Raw genomic sequence first — 18,489 nt, 5'->3', positions numbered from 1 at the left:
GTTGCCATGGAGATTAAAGGACTTTGTCAAACAGGCATGAAAGAATCAAAGCAGCACTCCAGATGTGCTTTTAATATGATGCGATACTAAAAAAAATCATTTTACAGAATACTACCCCTTTAAATTTAAATAAGCAACTTAAATAATTATCATGTTGGGTTTAATATTTCGAGCCCACATGCAGAAACACTCACGGAGAGGATAAATGAATGCAAATAGTTTATTTACAATATTTACAAGTGACTCGACAGAGCAACAGAAAGGATGACTGCGGCCAGGAACTCCGGAGCGGCTGCACACAAAGGGAGATGGTGAGTTCAATGACGGTGGGAAACGACAAACACCTTGAAATATTGCTTAATGGCTTACTTGTTGAAGTTTTGGATCTGCGGACGGGACTTGGTAACAGGTTGTGGAGATCGTGATGAGGGCCTTGGTTGGTCGAGGACGGGCGTGGCGTTGGAGGGCGGAAAGGCAAGTCAGCGTGAGGGCACCGAGGAAACAACGAGGCGGACTTCCAGCCAGGGACTTGTTGGAATTCACAGAGGAGAAGGTAGTGAAACAAGTGGCCGACAGGTGCAAATGCGCAGCAACAGAGAAAACATGCAAACCAAAAAAAAGACACGCGCACAAATGAAATGCAGCAAACATAAATATAGACGCAAACAAAAAGCAAATGAAATGCAGCAAACAAAAAAAGAGAGACGCAAACAAATGAAATGCGGCAAGGCTAGCTTTAATCAGTCAAACCAATTTGCTCAGGAATAAATTAAATACTTTAGTGAACCAAAAAAATGTACAGCTATTACCTGGCTTAATATCTGTGTTTCACCTCCACTCATAGGGGAAAACTATAAGGAGTTTTTAAAACAATTTGCCTGGAGACATGCAGTGTGTCGGTGTGCCGAACCTGGAGTGCCCGGCCAGCTAACAGCAGGCGAGGGGAGCTGGCTGTTAATGCAGCGGGAGCAGACATCTCCGAAAACGTCGGAGCAATATTGTAATTAAGTGATTTATTGATGAACCGAGCAGATATTCAGATCTATACAAATACATTCTCGCCTAAAAACATTGTAAAAATTTTTTTTGTGTAATTTTAAGTGTAATACAGCAAAAATAATTTTGCCGCCATTGCTGCTTTTATGAACACCCATTTTAAAGGATGCAGACCCTAAATTTGGAGACAGCTGTTTTTTGTTCGACTCCCTCTAGTGGTCTGGAGCACTTCCGGTTTTCAGCACTTTTTGTTTGCATCTTTTCTTTTGTTTGCTGCATTTCATTTGTTTGCGTCTCTCTTTTTTTGTTTGTGTCTCTTTTTTATATTTGCTGCATTTCATTTGTGGTTGTATTCTTTTTTTTGCGTCTCTTTTTGTGTTTGCTGCATTTTCTTTGCTTTTTGTTTGCATCTATTTTTATGTTTGCTGCATTTCATTTGTGTGCGTGTCTTTTTTTTGTTTACATGTTTTCTCTGTTGCTGCGCATTTGCACTTGTCGGTCACCGTAGAAACTCGGGCTTCCGATGAGTAAAATTCACGGCGTCACGAAAAGAGTTATCCAGAGCTTAGTAAACTTAAGAGACTTTCCCAGAGGCACTTGAAGGTGTCCTGAAAAAAGAGTCAAAGAGAGACTGGTCAAAAAACACGATGAGAGCATGAAACGATTCTAAATTAGACTCAGGGGGCTGGTGTACCACAAAAGGCAAACACTCTGGCAGAGAAGTACTGGAAGCCCGCTGTTCATATACTCCCCCTGGCACTAGCGGAACAAGTCAGCACATTGGCCAAACCGTGAGTGAAACAGTCACTGGGACTGACTACTATATATTCCATTGAGGGACAGTAACTTTAACATTACTGTTCTGAACATGCGAGGGTGCACTTTCTCCGTCTATAATCAGACATTAAAGCGACTTGAAACCATTCCTCCCTCCCTGGCACCTCCAGACCCGTGCCCCCATCCGGCCCGGGCCAGGCAGCCGCCCCCCCAGCTACCCCCATAGCTCCGCCCCTGCCTCCTGGGCAATGATGATCCCAAACAGGTGCGTCTTGTTGGAATCTGTCAGCACGCCCTCCTGACAAACCCGAACCGCTGGCGCCCTCTACTGGACAGTTGGTGATGCTGAAAAGAAAAACAAACTAACCTCATAACTTGGTACCCAACAATAACCCTCCTTTAAGTGTTAGTTGTGGTAAATCTTTGTTTGCTTTAGAGAAGTCATGTTTATTCCAATTAGATTTATTTGAAATGACTAACAATGAAAATTAACTTAGTGAACTTTACATTAAATGTGTAATAAATACATATATTCTTAATTGTTTGAAAGGTTATCAACCTGAATTGACCTTCAATAAAATAAGGAGTGAAGACAAAAAGCTGCCCCATGCGTTCTTCCAGGTTAAGCCTTTTCCAACTTTGGGCAGAAGAAAGAAAGAAAAACTCGAGAATACCAATTACCTTGTTAGGCTGGCAGAGTTGAAAATAAAACCCCTGCATGACGCTCTTCCAACGTCATTGTGTCAGTGTGTGTTTCTCCAAAGCCTGTGATCATCGTCACCAGTTGAAGGTACAACATTATTGTAAAACCTTAGCTGACAGTTGTGAATCATTAATGAGGGATTTTCCTAGGGCGGCGATCAGCCCAGCACAGAAGGTGTGAGTAAGGCAGGCCACCAACCCTCTCAGGGAGGAACATCAATGCCATTTCCTCAGCCTTTTGGCACCGGCTCTTTAAAAGATGACTCAGACCGGCAGGGGCAGAGGCACCGCGGAGCTGATGATTCCTCACAAAGTGAACACACAGCTGCATTCACACACAAGCCAAAAAGGCAACCGCACAGTTTTAAACATATCGAGAGCAAACGCATGAACCGCCGTCTCGTTCACATGCAAGAACTCTGCATGAATGCACTCCGACTGTAACCTCCCCCAGGACGCTTGTGAAAAAGATGTGAGAAATTAACAAAGTGCAACAAAACAAAAAGAAAAAGAAAAAAAGATCACAAACAAAATCATGCAGCATGGCCACACTCGGTCTAATTTTATCTCGCTGATATAAACCTTCTTCGGGTACCAAACAAAACCGCGCTCTCAAAATGCACTTCACATTGTTGGAACATAAACAGAGAAAGACCTGAAGTATATCAAAGGAGCACAACACAAATTAAACAGCTCTGCTGTAACCCAAACTGTTCGCCATAAAACAGGATCTTCTTTTTCCTGGCTGCTCGTGTGTGAAAAACCCATAACCATAAACAGTCCAGCTGGCAATCCGTTCAGAGGCCCCAGGGCTTTGGGCGCTGTGTCAGCACAGAGCTGAGTGGCTTTAACAGGTCCTGGGTTGCGTATGAAGGCCTGGGAGTCCCTTACCTGGATGTAATAGGCCTTCTGTTGCTCGGACTCGCTGCTCTCTTCAAGGATGCCCTCCGCTCTCGGCAGGCCAGGTTTAGGCTCACATGTGCTGGACAGATGGAGCTCACTCACTCATGTGACAGAAGAGCACAGCAGGAACCCTGGTTTGATGCGATTGGTGATATTATGCTGTTATCCAGCATGTGGATAACAGCATAATCACATAATCCGTGTTCTTGGGTCCATCTTTGTTCACATTAGACCTGAACCTTCAGAGTCACGTAGAGATAGTTACAAAGTCGGCCTTCTGTCGCCTGAAGAACATTTCCCAGATTGGAAAAATCTCAGCAAGATCTAGAGAAACTCATCCATGCGTTTATCTTTAGTCTGCCAGTGTCTTCATGGGTCTGCCTAAAAATATCAGATGGCTGCAGCTGATCCAGAACACTGCTGGTCAAATTCTCACTAAAACCAGGAAGATAGAGCTCTACGTAGCATCACTTTACACTGAAGATCTGCTGCTGTTGTGTCAACCTTCCGGACCTCTCAGACCAAATATGGAGAAGCAGCATCCACATGTCAGCCGTTTCGCAGATTTCTGCGAAACTGCTGAAACACGTGTTATCATCCCACGTGTTTTTCTATATCTAAAGATGCTTTTTCCATCATGGTCCAAATGTGAAAACCGGAAAATAGAGTCCTGTCATTATAAAAGAACTCATGAATCTTTAATAGTGCCTTACTACAATATGTGTGTGTTTTTTTTCTTTGTACCGTGACTTACTTTTTTAGCAAAAAATTTTAGGCTGGAAGTTTTATGCTTCATGCACAGTCTATGATTGTGTCCAGTTGGTCATTATTACTTATATCTGTGTGGTGTATGTTGTGTCTCTGTGTTGTGATGCTTATGCCATGAAACTTTTTGGCTCATCCTAAATACTTGTAGCAATCTGTGTTAGCATTAGAACATGTTTTCTCAGCTAATCTGAATGGAAGTGCCTCAGATTAGCGTTAGCAATAGCATGATAAGGTGTTATCAAACCACTGTCATGATCCGTGTTTCTATGTGTTTATTTTTGAGTTTCTGTGTGATCCTGTTCCCTGTTAGTCCTGTCTCTGCGTCTTTCCCCGTTGATTGTCTCCCAGGTGTGTCTCGTTCCGCCCCGTGTGTATTTAGTCTCCCCTGTTGTCTGTGTTCTTCGTCGGGTCCTTGTCAATTGATGTCACCTGTCTCCGTGTTGCCAGTTTTCCTCGTGCTGTTTCCCCGCTGTTCCTTGTTGTAGATCTTTGTCATTAAATTCATCGTTTTCCATCATAACCTGGGCCTAGCGTCATCTCCTCACCGCAACCTACCACCCCTCATGACACTGGCCTTGAGTGACTGCTTAGGAAAAGTGCCATGTTTTAAATATGGTGCAGTGTCAAACCAAATATGTACATAGAAATTTTCTGCAGACCTCTGAGATAGGATTGTCTTGAGGCACAAATCTGGAGAAGGATCCAGAAACATTTCTGCTGCTTTGAAGGTCCCAATGAGCTCAGCGGCCTCCATCACTGGTCAGTGGAGGAAGTCTGAAACTCTTCCTACATCTGACTGATCATCTAAACTGAGCAATCAGAGGAGAAGGGTCTTAGTCAGGAAGGAGACCAAGAACCTGATGATACCTGGTGGCCGAACTCCAACTTTCCTCTGTAGAGAGAGGTGAGCTTTCCAGAAGGACAACCATCTCTGCAGAAGTCCACCCATCTGGAGTTTATCTAAAGGAAGCTGAAGGACTCAGACCATGAAAAACAAGATTTTCTGGTCTGATGACACAAAGGCGTTGTGTTGGGAGGAAACCAGGCATGGCTCATCAGGTCAATACCTGACTACAGTGAATTATGCTGGAGGTAGCATCATGCTATTTGGATGTTTTGCAGCAGCAGAAACTGGTAGGCTAGTCAGAATAGAGGGACATAGAGAGACATCCTGGATGAAAACTTGCGTCACCCCAGTCTGACCTCGGACTGGGCGGTGGTTCATTTTCCAGCAGGACGACGACACGAAGCACATGGCCAGGATCTCAAAGACTTTCAGAATTACTCTGGGAATGTCCTGGAGTGGCCAAGTCAGAATCCAGGCTTCAATCAATTTGACATCTTGGAGAGATCTGAAAATGTCTGTCAGAAGTCTTCCGTCCATCCTGATGAAACTCGAGAAGAACTGCAAAGAAGAATGGCTCAAACTGCCTAAAGATAGGCGTGCTAAGCTGGTGGAAGCATGTTCAGAAAGACTTGAGGTTGTAAATGCTGCCAAAGGTAGCTCAACAAAGTATTAAGCAAAGGCTGTCAATGTCTACATAAATATGATTTCTACGTTTTCTATTTTTAATAAATAAGCAACACTTAAAAAAATATCCACATTTTGATATAATGAGGTATTTGTGTGTAGCATTTTAAGAAAAAGATTAATTTAATACAGTTTGGAATGAGGCTGTAGCGTAGCAACATGTGAAAAAAGTGAAGAGCTGTTGATACTTTCTGGATGCGTTGTACTTTGGCTTTCTCATATTACCTCATCTCAAAATGAAAATTCTCTAATTTGACAACTATTTCTGCCATTTATTATCATGTACTATGTTTTTGACTCATTACACAAACAAGGGAGAAAAAAAATAAAATTTTATCAACTTTTTCAGTGTAAGCACTGCAGTATTCAGATGTCAGATATACTATGAATATTATGAACTTAAACAGAGTATAAGGATCTGGTTGCAGCAGACTTCATCTTGGTTGTCAAGGAGCGTGGGAGCAGCATATATAATTGTTTCACCCAAAGCTTTAAAATTTGCAAGCAGGAAATTGTTTTTTAACCTGAGCTGAACAAATGCTGATGAACAACCATTTCAGGATTAGAACCTACCAACCGGATTTATGAAAACCACTGTGTTTGCAGCTGGAAAAGGAGGATGACTCCAAACGCTTCTGTAAATAGACATGCAAGAGAGGATGAAGAAGCAAATCAAGATGGAAAAAGCGCTGTTGTTTTCCAGTTTGAATCTCTATATGTCGCTTTCTTTTTGTAGAAATCGCTTCTCACTCTCTGAGTGGCATTGCTGAAAAGTGAAGTAACTTTTGCTGTCTTTAATGAACAGCAATGCATGAAGTAATCCCGTTTCTTCGGCTTTCCAAGTCTTATTAGCATGCACTGATTGCTAAATGGATTGTTTACACCTTGTGCAAACAAACACGCTCTGCTTCCCATTTAGCACTTAACTGAAACTTTTAACACGTAGCTATTGGAAAATGCCTCCTCGGCCGCCAGTTTGTGGAAAAGCAGACAAGGACAAATGGAAAGCGAGGGCTATTTAAAAACAAATGTAAATGTTCCCACCCTCACTCACTGCATTCTCTCTAATGTGCCGCTCCTCTATTTCCCTGGTAATCATTCACTAATTATAGCCACAGCTAAAATCCCTCCTCCATCATTCACAGTTTTTTTTTTTTTTATCACACTCACACATTCCTTCTAATTCGATTTCCAACATTAATGCCGCTTTAATTACAACAGCCAGATTGCGCACTGCCTGCACTGACAGACAGCTGAGTAACATTCAAGTCCAAAAGGTGTTTTATTCTCTTCCTTCTGATTCCAGTAGCAGAGTGAATCCAAAATTATTTGAACATCTGGTTTAACACTTACATCTAGTGGTGGAGGGGGAAAACTGCAACTCAATGTAAAAGACCAGTACAGAGAAAAAAAAATGACAGAACCTCCCAGGTTGCTCTTCCAGCGTCTGATCTAAAACAATTGAAGCGCTCACATCACCAGAAAATAAAAAAAAGATGATGACTTCCACAGGAACAGAGGAGCTATTTAGAATCACATCACTGTAAGTGCGCTGGGCCGTGAAAAGGCGGCAGGGACTTTTCCATAACTCTGCCTGTAACTGTGTCTGGGTGTCCTGACCCCTGGCTCTCTAACGCGCCAAAAAAGGTTCACAACAAGGCTGCTTGCCTCTGTGTGTCTATGCAGCCTCATGAAGTCCTGCGAGGTCATTTGTCCTGTAGATCATTACTCTTTCAGCCACTGTCACCAAACTGCGTCAAGGCTAAGCGGCTTCGACAGTCCATCACAACGCTGCTTCAGCAAGTCCTCCTTTTTCCTGGCATAAGTGACAGAAGGACGAGCGCAACCAGTGAACAGCTACCATCACTGTCTGCATCCTGAAAAAGTATTCAACCCTCCTGAACTTGTACCTATTTTATGAAAACTTCAAAGTTTGTTGTATTTTTTTGATAGTCTAACACAAATGAATGCATGAATATGAATCGTAAGGAATATGATTAATAAAAAAAAAAATTTAAAGTGTGACCTTGCATTTACAGGTGCATGACTTATATAGTTTGTCTTTCACATTTATACGCTAAATCCTTTGACCTTTTACTCTTTACGAATCCACAGGTTAGACGAAAAGCTTCTGAGCCACAGACTCTAAGTTGAATTTAGGTCTGAACTCACACTGAGCCATTCATGCACTTATATAACTAAACCATTCCCAGGGATCATTGTCCTGCTGGGAGGTAAACCTTCTTCACACTATCACACCTCTAACAGGTTTTTTTCCAGGAATTCCTTGGAGTGTGCCTACAGTATAATGCCACACCGGTCACTGTGGGGCCAGTGCGTTCAGCACAATATGCAGTTGTTTTTTTACTGCACAATGTGTTTTGGATATAGAAGATTTTAATTTTGCTCCCATCTTGCCAGATCACATGTATCTTCTTGTTTCCTCAGATTTTTAGAGTGATCTAATATTCTTCCTCTTGAGGGATTCTCTGATTTGTGGATACCTGCAGCTCCTTCAGAGTTACCATGAACCTCTGTTTCTTGTCTAAATAACGCTCTCCTTTCCTGTAGCCTAGCCGGTAGGGTTTTGATATGTTTCCAGTTGCGTAATACTTTTCAACTTCAGAATAGGCTCTACTCTGTCTTGGTATGTCACATAAAATTCAAGGAAAATATTTTTCAGTTTGTGGCTGTAACATAGCAAAATTTACAAAAAATGTAAGGAATATGATTGCTTTCTGCAAGGCACTGTATCCCAGACTACACACTGCAACATAATTTTGCTGGCGGCTGTTTGAGGTTGCTCCGAGGCGAGCGCTACCATCTCTGTGTTTAGGAAAAAGCATTTAAAGGACATTAGGCGGCTTGGATCAGACTTCCAATGGAAAGTCAATCAGGGTGTGAAAACAGCAGCTTGTATTATTAATGGAATCAGTTTCTGTTCAAGAAAGGCAGGCTGTAATAGTCAGCCCTTCTGTGGGGGTTTTCCTTTGTAAACATAATTTGTGGTTGAGGTAAGCTGCTGAAGATCTCAGAATCTGAGTTCAAGACGGTACATGTGACAGAAATTAGATGTAAAAAATGTAGCTGAAGGGGGTAGCCTGAACATAAAGCTGGAAAAGGCAGAAGCAGTGAGTAACTTTACAGAAACGGTTTCACTTAAAGGGGCAGTGTAATGTAAAAGCAACTTTTTTGAGCTTTGCATCATGATATAAAGTTATTCCTTGATAAAAAAATCATATCTGGAGTGTTGCTCTAATTTTTTTTATGCACGTTGGAAAAATCCTTTAATCTCCATGGCAACCATTCAGCTGTGCAAAACGCCCGAACGGGCCTAGCCCCGCCTTTGAGACGCAGCTCTTCGTCAGTGCTGCAGTTTCCATGCTTCGGTTTCTGTCTCACAGAGCAGCCCTCCCCCATGATTCCCTGACTCAGCTCCTTCAGACTAGCCAGCAGCAATTAGCAAACACCTGGTGGAACTGTGCATCTGCTGAGCTCATTACAGGAGCTACTTCTCAGTAAAACTCTGGTAAAAACATTGATAAAGGGTTAATAGAGGAGCCATGTTGCGATGACTTCCGGAAGACGGAGTTTCAGAGAGAGTATGGGATTTTTAAAGAGACAGAGACCCAATTTCAAGGGCTGAAATTACAAAGTCAAATTTGCTGTAAGTCATGTTTTATATTTACAGCACTGTTATAACAACTGAAGGTATCATGGTTACTTGGATTGTGCTATAGAATGGCACAATGTGCCTGGAAAACACATAATACCGACTCTTTGAAGACTTAACCAGGTTAAATTTAGTTTGGATTCAAATTACTTCAACTTAGCCAATGTGGCCAAGAGTGTGCTCAGTTAGGAGCAAAGAAAGAAAGTGGGTGATTGAGTTAAAGTGGGACAGAATGAACGAAACCCTTTTTGCTGGTCTGACCTGCGAGACGCCATAGAGCTTGCTGGATGAGATTAACAAATCGCTGCTCTCTTCACCTCTTTCCCAATGAATGACGGGATATAGCTTATGACGTCATCGTCATGGTAACAGCAGCCAGTGTTTGAGGCCATGGACTCAAACCTTGCTCAGGTCTTGCACAGGTTACATTATATGAAGCAATCCATTAAAACGTCATATTATTTATTATAAAGCCTCGGGGGATGATAAAATCCTACACCTCCCATATTTTTTATCCCCACCATTAAAAAAGGAGAGGCTACTCCATGTGTCTCCCATATACATGCTGAGAGTGTGCATGCATACAGTACACACAGATTTGTGCTCTGCTGAAATCATGCATGAATCAGTGTGCGTGTCATGACTAAGTGCATAAGAATAAAAGATCTAGAAAGAGGAGATTCGCCTCATTGCTTGCACCACCGGCCAACTTTACCCGGGACAGAGCGAGAGGGGGGGTCCCTGGGAGCCCAGAGAACGGGCTCTCCACTGGACAGCAGTTGGAACAGACGCCTGACACATTAATGAAAGCCAGCACTAAGAGTTCAAACCACATTTCTCCCGCCACCTTGGCTTCCTCAGACACTGACACACACCCGTGCACACGCACACACCCGGCACAGTCAGAGACACACACACGCACACGCACGCACACCCCCCCACACACACACACACACACAGACACACACACACACACACACACACACGCACGCACGCACGCACACGCACGCCTACACAGTTCAGTTTCCAGAATTGTTGTCTGTCCAGCATGTTCATTACACAATGCATGTAATCTGAGGGAGTCACACTAATTTGATAGCTATGATGAACGACTGAATTTACTTTTACAGAATCAGCTGAAGCCAGCCTCACAATCTGTCAAAATATGTCTCATTTACATTTTAAAAAGCAAATAATTCTCCATATTCATCAAAATTATACAGAATCAGTAATTATATTCATAACTGATTGATCTACTGAGCTATTAAAGGGAAGATTTTCCAAAGTATAACATTTAAATTGTGATGGAATGGGTTGTAACCTAAACTTGATGGTTTTGTAGAAATACCTTTTTGTTTTTGTAAGGTTTTATGAAAATGTAAAACTACATTGAACATAAAGCTTTTTAGCATTTTGTACATGCATTGCACAAAAAATTGCATTGTGCAACGCATAATCACATGTTCTGACCCTGTGGGGGAAACTTGTAAGTGAATTTCCAATCCAATATTATGACTAAACAGCAGGGTTCAGTCTGTTAAGTTTGTGTAAAAAAAAAAGGAAGAAAAAGAAAACATTAGAGATGTTTTAACAGAGATGTTTTAATATTGCAACACTGAGTCTTACAGGAATAAGTTAAACGTTTGGTAAAAGAAAATAAGGTTTGATTCAAAGTTTCCAAGACCCTCAAACATGTCAACTTTCTCAGCTCTAAACAATGTCAATAGAAGAAGCAGAATGCATTACTGTGGTCCAGTGCTAGTTTTTACTAAACTTAGTAAACTGAATCTCTTCAACGTCCCAACTCAGCCGATGAGGAAATCTCAGCACAACTCCTGTTGTTCTGGCCTGAACAGGGTTATTGGAGGGGGCAAGCGGGCTGGAAATGCTCAACTTATTCTGATTTTTAGTACAGGACGCTATCTTTTACCTTGATTAACTGTGTATAACTTCAGTGGAAGTTAATAACACTTCCATGTGAGCATGATGACAATGGAGAGGTTTATAAAATAGAAATTGTTACAAGTTTTTTTTTTTATTTGGAATTGTTTCAAGACAGTAGAAGTCCTTTTTGGTCTTACTCCCTTTTGCATCAGCTGTTAGCTTTTTCAGATAATCTGGATTTACACAAAACAAAGATGTTAGAGTTGTCTTCTGCTGGTAAAAGATTAATTGCTAAAACATTCTAACAGAACCAGATTTTTAAATCCCAAGCCCTCACTTTTACATTTTCTCAACCGCAATTACAATGAAGGAAACATGGTCCTGTAAAAAAAAACAAAAAAAAAAACATTAGGACTGAAATTACATCCTCGGTAGATCAGTGTGGTGTAATCTGGATGTGTGGTCACTAAAGATTTGTTCAGACACACAACTGCCTTTGCCAATGGCCAAGGGGGAGCAGTAATCAATTTGGCTCACATGGTATTGCGGTAATTATCTACTCCAATTTACTCCTTGAGGGTGGTGAGAGAGTCGAAGAGAGCAGGACGACCATTTCATGCTACTCCAAACCACTTCCATTCATGTATCTCTCAGATCCTATCGTATTATTGCGTCTGCACTCCGATTCAAACTGGCATGGAGAAAAGCAGGTCCACATTACCCCTTAATTGGTCATTTCCAGGGGAAAACCTAGGTCCACAAAACCTGCATCCAGCATGGGGCTTTCTTAAATAAGCAGGGGTTTTAAAACAGAGTCTACATCTGGGAGCCGGCAGGTCGACAGGCGAGCATTGATTGGGTCTGTCCCAGTAGTAAGTGGACTGATTACCGAGAAGGCAACACGTTACATCAGCTTTTAGTTTCCTTTTATTTACCTTATGTCAGGGGAGAAAGGTATACAGTGCAGGAACTTCAAAGTGAACATGGAGGTAGAAAGCCTGAATGAATTTCAATTACAGTGTCCTCGACTGTGAAACTACACATTTCACTGATGCCACTGATTAGAGTCCAAGGGCCCCTTGATGTAAATCCTGGAGAGAATCGCTTGCCAGTACGGTCCAAACCTCTGAACGACTCTGATTACAGCAGTTTCCATATCTGTTGGACTGTCCATTGTTTGCAGGCGTGTCTAACTGGTGCTCAATAAAAAAACAAGCCCAAATTCAGCAGAGAAACCTGGATATACTTTTACAGCACAGCCCATTAGGTGTAGACCTAGAATTAAAAATGCAGAAGTTTATTTAATTGTACATTATTTTGAATAAAGAGGTATGGATATTGTTCTTGGTATATGTAACACATATCTGTCCATCACAGAATGCATGCAAACATCTGCAAACACTGACTTCCCTTTTGAGCATCTTGAGACAAGGCTGTTAAGTACTACCAGATTTCCATCAAATGACTTGCTATTAAATTTCTAGCTGCAGGTTACTAGTCATAATTAGATCCATGCCCAATAGATGTGAATGTGTAATCTATTTTTGACTCCTCACTTTGTACTCTGTGTGCCCAATGCGTGCATGCTCGGTCTCAATAAGCTTACACCCTCGACCTCCAAGCGCAACTATAAGCCTGTTCCGTCGTCAAACTCAGAGTTTGGTTTCCTGGAAAAAACAGGAGACACAGCGATGATCATGAGTGAATCCATGGATCTGATTTCAGTTATGCTTTACTACTAGTGTGGGAATGAGTTAAGCACTGGGGAGCGCAGGGGGGCAGTGTACTGTACAGCTCAAGAAACCCACCTGGCCCATCTGACTCCTCACGGACGTCCAACAATAGACTGACTGTTACTGGGTTAGAACCAGAGCTCTCCTCACCTTCAGCAGCGGAAATCACTGGTGGAATTTCTGCAACTGGCAGAGTGCTGAGTGAGGCGGCCTCAGCGCGCCGTAACAGTAAAACATGCCCACCTCGCAGGGTTACAGCAGTTCATGAAAAATGGAAAGGTTAACCAAACATGTTTGAGCTTGCACAGTCTGTTTGCAGAAGTCACACATCATACAGACCTTAATGAATATTTAAATTAATTATGTAATTTAAGCTCAACCCAACCGCACAAGGTCATACAGGGCATGGACTCGTGTAATATGTAGCAAACACGAAGACAAGCCCATGAGCAACTGTCCAAATCCATTAGGAGTGTGAGTGTGTGCGGGTGTGTGGTTGAGTGTGTCTGCCGCTGTGCTGTAATAACATCGGCAGGTGGCCCAGCTAGCCCCATCCCCTCAGTGCTCCCCCCACCGTCCCACCGCAATGGAAAGCAGGTGTCGGACCCTGGTCTGAGACAGAATTGAATTAATGTGCAAAAACAAATGACTCCATCAGCAGTGTCTACCAGAGCCGCAGTGACAGGCCTGCAGCATTGTACAGCCCATAGCTGAGAGCACCGTCACCCGACACTGGGCTGACAGGACTAATATCCACATCTATTACAAAAGGATTCTTGGGAAAACAGTTGGGGCCAAAGGTAATGATGAGAAAGATGAGAAAAAGGAAGAGAGTGGAGGTGAAAAAGGGCACAGCCGCACACTTGGAAGTATCTTTATATCCCGCTTGGCCTACAGCAGCTTGTTTGTCTGTGGTAAACATGTGAAAGGGAGAGTCCTTCCTCAAAGTCCTGCTAGATCTGCAGGACTTTGAGGAAATATTTGGTCTAATTGGAAGCGACGGTAGTCAATACACAGGCAGGATCCTGTCTTTGAATGACATGCCCAGCTCTAATACTGTCTCCAATTTCAGGATTACCCTGATAATAACAGAGGCCGCCATTTCCAATGTACACACATGCACATGCAGGGATGGCCGCAATACACACAGGCTGTTCTGGCACTGACTTTGTAGCAGGGCACCAAGAGCAAATGTCTCAAATCATTAACTGCATTGCCTCCAATGAGGTTCTCTTGGCAGGGTGATCATGAGAACCATGGAGAGGAGCTGTAAAAATGACAAAGTCAATATTGAAGATGACTGCAATTACAGGCTTTCAGGGGAATGAGGAGTCACGGGGTCTTCCTGGGAAGTGTGTCTGCATATGTGCTGGGAGCTTTTCTTTGAATGCAACACGTTAGGAGTTACCCGGGTCTTTCTGTTGAGAATGAATTGTTACAAAAGCGCGTCTTTCCAGTCCAGTTTTACACCGAAAGTCCGTTGCGAACGCTGCAGCTTGTTATCGTCCTGCGTCTCCTCAGGGTTTATGCTTAACTCAATGAATGCCGTTCACATAAACAGGCAGCTATCAGCAGCCAGATCTACAAAACACAATGGTTATATTTACGCATGTTTCCCTCTGGTTTCCAGGCAACCAAGGGCTTTGCTTCATAAAGAATATCAAAGTTTCAAGCACCCCCCTCCCCCCTCCTCAACCAGTGACCGTCCCATCTCAGGTCCACCCCTCTCACACACACACACATGCACGCACACACACACCACTTCAGCTACCACAAGCCAATGGTTATCTTATCATGTCTGATCATTATACCACTGACAAAAAGCAGCCAGACGCAACCGACATCCCTGAGACTCACTTGCCCTTAACTCGCCCTCTTGAAAACTCTTTTCAATCATTCAGTGATTTGTAACAACTTTACACAGCACCCCCACACAAACCGCCGATCACAGCGGCTGGAGCTCTGACTCAACTTTCTGTCACTTCACACCAGCCAGGAGGAGATTTGGGGGGTGAGGGGGAGAGCGCAGACGGGTTCGGACTGAGGCCACCATACCCCCAAAATGCTCAAGTCAACAGCCAGACTTTGATGTTAAAGAATTAAGCTCCTGTCGGAATGGCACTATATTGCGAGGCAGGGGAGGCGAGGCGGCCGCCATAATTTCAGCCCCCTAATTTGAGAAGAAATGTGTGGAATGACATCAGCAGCTATCAAAACAAGAACAACTCTGCGAGGGAAGGGATGTACCGGGGATTCTGGCTGACCAACAGTGGCTGATTAGATTTTGGTGGGACCGCGATGAGCTTTAGAGTCGCGGCTTGCCTGTGCTTCAGTCCAGATGACACAGACAGACACAGGGGCTAAAGGATGGGACGGAAGGAGATCAAATGTTGAGGGTAAAGCTCTCCTTCTCTATGCCACTAAATACCTGTGGTGTACTAAGTTGGGAGTGGCATGGGGGTCAAAGAGAAGAAGGGGGTCAAAGGCATTAGCTGGTCTGATAGTATAATCTTGGAGCAAACAGGGAACACCGGCTTGTGATAAATAGAGGCTGGAAAGGTTGGACTGAGACATCGGCCACTGTGTTACGTACAGTCCCGTCTGCATTTCCAGACACTCGCACCGTCCAAATATATCAGCATCGGCAAATATACCACGCAGTTAAATTATTAGTAATGGAAGACTGTCTGAGAGAGATACACTGTCAAATCAAGCAACAAATCCATCCGGATTAAAGGAGGCAAATTCAGCAGGCTAATTAGATTTGAAGGTGCCCTTATCATAGACAGGCCACACGTTGCCACCCATCCAGTCCAGATTTAAGGTGAGATTCAAAGTTTTTATGTTGGATTTTAAGTATCGACATGCAGAAAATTATTCTTTTTTTTTTTCACTGAAGTTCATTTTTCACTTGTTTAGATTGGTCCATGAAGTAGCCTTTATTGGCATTGGCTGTTGGAAGTGTTTACATGTACGAAGGCTTGATGGATCACTAAGATACCATCCTCTCATTTCTCTAAGTTGCTCCTACTATCTCTCATTACTAAATTTATGACCTCCTTAAGAGGTCATCAGCGGGGTTACACGTTTAGCATTCCCAACAGCAAGGAAGTTGAAGGAATGAGATGGTGGGGGTGGTAAAAAAAAAAAAAAAGAGAGAGAAGGAGCAAATAGTAGGTAAGGGAGTGTGGAAGAATGAGGGCGAAAGAGAGATAAGAAGTGGGGGAGAAATGCTGATGGCTGCAGGTCAAATGCCTGAAAGCAGCAGTCAATAAAGCAGCGGCCCACCTCAAAAACGTGATAAGGAATAGCCTTAAGTGTGTGCTGTAGATCACAACAGTAACCCTGCTATCACTGCGATGTTTTTACCATTGATGGAAGTTGTCAACAAACACGCAGGCACTTATTAGTTTAGCTTTTTATTTCATTCTCAGGAAATTGACTGCTTTTGACCTGAACTACAGACTTTGTGTCTGTCAGTTATTCAAATATTTTATAATACACCTGGAATGATGAAAAAATGGTGCTCAAAAGTGCTGCTTGATTTTTATTATGTTCTGTTTTAATGCTGCTGCTTCTGTGCATGAACAAAAGGATGTTAAGGCTTTTTGTCTTCAGCAAAGAAAGTTCCAGTTTGAAAAAAATGCAAGTGCCATTAAAATTCATTACATATAATGAATTAGGTGGGGGGAAATATTCACAATGGAGGTTTGAACAAACCGTTTTGGCCGAGCTTGGTCTTCTTCAGGGTCATTGTCTACTTTGGCATATTCTCAAAATGCTGCAGGAAGCTGAAACTGACAGCTTCACTTACTGCCTCATGTTTGCAGTTAATAATTTTCTCACCACTTGGAGGCATTAACATTTGAGTCATTTCAAACTAAATAACGACATATTGTTTATCACACCACTGACAGAAAATGGTGTGAGAGCAGAAAGCTGACTGAAAGAAGTCACTCGTCATAAGATGCCATCATAGTTTAAAAGGAGAAGAGAAAATGCATTAAAAGGGGGATAAAGGGAAAGCCACGGTCTTCCTTATAGCCAATCAGAGACAAGGAAAATGAAAGCCGCCCCTGAATTGGCTGCTTTGCACATGCTAGCAAATAGCATGTGATGTACCACTCTGTTTTAGTTTCCTATAAGCAGCATTTTCACAGAAATAATTTAAATATACCCTATGTATGAATCACTTATTCTCAATGAAAAGAGGCAAACTGTTATCTGACTGGTTTAGATCTCTGGACATTTCCACCTAAGACACAGATAAACCTCTGAATATTAGTTTAGAATCACTACAGCAGATCAAAGATAGTGGAAGAAAACGATCTACAAATAAGTAAGTCCACAAATACTGCACTGCAAACGGGCAGGTTTCCACTGTACTACCTTACATATCAAATTATAATATAATGTTCATCATAAAACCACATATTTCTTTACATACAAAGATGGGGAGAAGTATGTTTTATCAAAGATAAATAACTGAAAAATGATTTTGATAGATGAAAAGACGTGAGTAATTCATTAGTCTTTTCAAATAGCAGTCTCTGTTATTCTGCCACGAGAAACATAGAACTCACACGTATCCTGAACCGCTGGACTTTCCTTTCAAGACTTTTCAAAACTCCTAAAAGCCCCTCTAATCAGCGGTTTACATCAAAACATTTTGAAGTCTGGCTTAATTGAGGCTAAACTGCATTACTCTGGTGCACACGGTGGAGTTCACATTCCAGATCGGGGCTTTAAAGAACTTTAAAGATCAACAGAACACCACACAAACTGTCCGGCCCAATCGACTCCTCAGCTCACGTGGCCCTTTGTTTCCATTAATTCATATTCATCACTGGAATTAATTTCTTCAGTCTAATCATCCTCATCAACAAAATGGGCAGGGCTGGATTCTGAAAGTTAGGTCATTCCTACTATATAAACAAAGACCATTACAATCCCATGCATCACTGCTGGGAGTTTTTTTTGGTGGGTAGAAGGGGGGGAACCAACATGTCCGATGTCCACAGCACATCAAATTTTATGTGGTTTCATTTAATTAACTACTTTCTAACAACTTTACCCTTGTTTTTGTTTTCAGCTGTCACAATTAGCCTAGGGTTAGCAGTGCTGCGTTAGCCCTAGGCTGGAAACTCCAGGTGTTGTTTAAAGTGGGACAGAGAACCAAAGAGGGAAACAGACACCTCAGTTATCTTAATGTGGTCAAACGCAAAGTTGTTCTGTAGACTTTGAGTCACAGAGGGGGAACGGGGACTCTGAGGCATTTCAACCAAACACATTATTAATAAACCAGATTGATTGTGCAATCATCAGGTCTTAAAGGAAGTGTATTTATTACTGTCATCTCACTCAACCACTCAACCCTCGGCTGAACCACCCACACAGAGCCAGCTCCCACACGTATATGCATACACACACATGTGCGCTTGCGCATGAGTGCACACACACACACACACACACGCACACGCACACACACACACACACACACACGCACACACACACACACACAC

At 42.5% G+C, this 18,489-nt stretch overlaps 1 long non-coding RNA gene across 1 annotated transcript; it reads right to left on the bottom strand.

Annotated features, from left to right (window-relative positions):
• Positions 1–205: 205 nt before the first annotated feature.
• LOC108167022 (uncharacterized) lies at positions 206–1,055 on the bottom strand. Its single transcript, XR_001777415.1, has 3 exons — positions 911–1,055; positions 370–528; positions 206–292 (listed from the first exon to the last, which is right to left on the bottom strand). It is a non-coding gene; the product is annotated as an uncharacterized LOC108167022 (long non-coding RNA).
• Positions 1,056–18,489: the final 17,434 nt, after the last annotated feature.

This window comes from Poecilia reticulata, linkage group LG16 (genome assembly GCF_000633615.1).
Source record: "Poecilia reticulata strain Guanapo linkage group LG16, Guppy_female_1.0+MT, whole genome shotgun sequence".
Taxonomy (NCBI): domain Eukaryota; kingdom Metazoa; phylum Chordata; class Actinopteri; order Cyprinodontiformes; family Poeciliidae; genus Poecilia; species Poecilia reticulata.
Note: the sequence above shows the minus strand (reverse complement) of the source record. Positions and strands in the feature narration are given on the sequence as shown.